Consider the following 3,500-nt stretch of genomic DNA (forward strand, 5'->3'; position numbering starts at 1 on the left):
TCTGCGTACACTTAACAGAACAACATAACAACTCCAAACATGACAGATAACTTTTTATGGCTGCAGGGGCAGTATTGAGTAGCCAGATAAAAGGTGCCCATTTCAAACGGCCTCGTACTCAATTCTTGCTCGTACAATATGCATATTATTATTACTATTGGATAGAAAACACTCTCTAGTTTCTAAAACCGTTTGAATTATATCTGTGAGTGAAACAGAACTCATTCTGCAGCAAACTTCCTGACAGGAAGTGGAAGTGGAAAGTCTGAAATTGAGGCTCTGTTCCAGGGGCTGCCTATTAAAGTCCATGTTATTTATTAGTTTAGATGCACTTCATACGTCTTCCACTAGATGTCGACAAGGAGTGAGAGAGAAAATGGACTGTGTAACTTGATCTGGAGTCGAATTACAGCTCATGGAATGACGTGTCCTCCATTTCCTGTTTTCAGGAAGGCGCGAAGAGGGACATGGATTTGCCTTTTGAAAAGCTGTCGTTATAGGCGACTACTATCTCCGGCTTTGATTTTATTTGATACATGTGACCATATCATCGTAAAGTATGTTTTTTCAATATAGTTTAATCAGATTATTGAATTTTTTTCGGGAGTTTTGCCGTGTTCCGTTCTCTGACTTTGTTGACGATGGAGAGCTTCGTGCCACTTGGCTAGTGTGCTTGCTAATTCAAGAGGGAAAGTGGCCGTTCTAAATCCAAACAACGATTGTTCTTGACAAAGGACCCCTTGTCCAACATTCTGATGAAAGATCAGCAAAAGTAAGAAACATTTTATGATGCTATTTCATATATCTGTCGTACATGTGAAGTAGTCGTCGGCGCCCAACTTTTGGGTACTCTAGCTATACCGAAGCTGGATGTCGTAATGAAGTTATTTTTTAGAATTCTAACACTGCGATTTCATTAAGAACTAATGGATCTATCATTTCCTATACAACATGTATTTTTTAGTTATGTTTATGAATAGCTATTTGGTCAGAATATGTGTGTCAGAAAACGTGTCAGAAAAATATCTGGACGATGTGGAAAAAGTAGCTAAGTTAGCACACTGTATAACCATTGATTTCAGCTCTAAATATGCACATTTTCGAAAAAGACATAAGTGTATGTATAACCTGATGTTATAGGACTGTCATCTGATGAAGAATATCAAGGTTAGTCAAAAATTATATATATTTTACTGGTTTGTTACGATCGCTAACTTTTGCTATTGGGGAATGGCTTGTGTTTCTGGCTATTGTGGTAAGCTAATATAACGCTATATTGTGTTTTCGCTGTAAAACACTTAATAAATCGGAAATATTGGCTGGAATCACAAGATGCCTGTCTTTCATTTGATTGGGTTCAAGTCCGGGCTCTGGCTGGGCACCTCAAGGACATTCAGAGACTTGTCCCGAATCCACTCCTACGTGGTCTTGTACTTTGCCCCGTTCATCTTTCCCTCGATCCTGACTAGTCTCCCAGTCCCTGCCGCTGAAAAACATCCCCACAGCATGATGCTGCCACCACCATGCTTCACCGTAGGGATGGTCTCAGGTTTCCTCCAGACATGATGCTTGGCATTCAGGCCAAAGAGTTCAATCTTGGTTTCATCACACCAGAGAATCTTGTTTCTCATGGTCTGAGAGTCCTTTAGGAGCCTTTTGGCAAACTCCAAGGGAACTGTCATGCGTCTTTTACTGAGGGGTGGTTTCCATCTGGCCACTCCACCATAAAGACCTGATTGGTGGAGTGCTGCAGAGATGGTTGTCCTTCTGGCAGGTTCTCCCATCTCCACAGAGGAGCTCTGTCAGAGTGACCATCACCTCCCTGACCAAGGCCCTTCTCCCCCGATTGCTCAGTTTGGCCGGGCGGACAGCTCTAGGAAGAGTTGGTTTCAAACTGCTTCTGTTTAAGATTGATGGAGGGCACAGTGTTCTTGGGGACCTTCAATGCTGAAGACATATTTTGGTACCCTTCCCCAGATCTGTGCCTCGACACAATCCTATCTCAGAGCTCTACGGACAATTCCTTCGACCTCATGGCTTGATTTTTGCTCTGGCATGCACTGTCAACTGTGGGACCTTTATATAGACAGGTGTGTGCCTTTCCAAATCATGTCCAATCAATTGAATTTACCACTGGTGGACTCCAATCAAGTTGTAGAAACATCTCAAGGATGATCAATGGAAACAGGATACACCTGAGCTCAATTTAGAGTCACTTAGCAAAGAATCTAAATACTTATGTAAATAAGATAAGTCTGTTATTTTCAAACAACTGTTTTTGCTTTGACATTATGGCGTATTGTCTGTAGATACATTTTGTAATTATTTATTTTATTTAACCTTTATTAACTAGGCAAGTCAGTTAATTACAAATTATTATTTATGACAGCCTACACCGGCCAAACCCGGACGACACTGGATCAATTGTGCACCGCCCTATGGGACTCCCAATCACGGCCGGGTTGTGATACAGCCTGGAGTCGAACCAGGGTGTCTGTAGTGACACCTCAAGCACTGAGATGCAGTGCCTTAGACCGCTGCACCACTCGTGAGGCCTGATTGATGAGGATTTGTTTTATTTAATCCATTTTAGAATAAGGCTGTAACGTAATAAAATGTGGAAAAGAGGAAGGCGTCTGAATACTTTCCAAATGCACTGCACACTATTGGTTCATATCAAGTCGTAGTAAAGTTCAGCTTCAGACTACAGTGGGGCACTGTGTCACTGTCAGAAGATATGTGCTTCAGTCATAAAAACGTTCTCTAATCTCTTCGGTCTCAGCTAGCTAGTCAGCCAGTACCTACCTAAGTGGCTAGCCAGCCAAGCTAGCTACAGAAACGAAACATATCAAATACACTCGCTAGAAATAAACACTTTAACTAATGTAATGACTTATATAAACATCCTTAAATATACTGTTAAATAACTCTTACTGACACCCAATAGCTTAAGGGTGCTGAGTGCTAACGCTATCTTATTAGCATTAGCCAACTGTTATGCTGAGGGAGACAAGCTAGTTAGCTACCACCAACTCTGCACAAACCTGTGGCTAACTTTCTGGCTGTTCCGCCCTCTCCATTTCATTCACTGCTGCCTGCTCATGCTCAACCTGCTCGCTTTTTTTGCCTCTCTTACGGAAGAAGTTCAGAATATCCATATTTGCTCTGTGCTACACTGCAGACTCAAAGTGAGTGACAGGTGTTTTGCTGAATGATGACATTGACAACTAACCGGTGCTGTAGGGGTGGGGCCAAGGGACGTGAGCGGTCCACTGTGTTGTGAAATCCAGACTAATCACAGCAAATACAGCATCACTCCTGGAGCTTCTTGCAGTGCCTACTACTGGGTTTGTACTAGATAAGTCAAAATTGGCCAAATAAAATAGCTTTTTGGTCTTAATTCAAGGTTAGTGTTAGGCCCCAGAAACCCAGGCCCAATGATGCCACTGTAAACAAGGCTGCATGGGATTTCTCTTAAAGCCGGGAGCCACTTAGTGGAT

This window comes from Salvelinus namaycush, chromosome 16 (assembly GCF_016432855.1).
Source record: "Salvelinus namaycush isolate Seneca chromosome 16, SaNama_1.0, whole genome shotgun sequence".
NCBI classification, from domain to species: domain Eukaryota; kingdom Metazoa; phylum Chordata; class Actinopteri; order Salmoniformes; family Salmonidae; genus Salvelinus; species Salvelinus namaycush.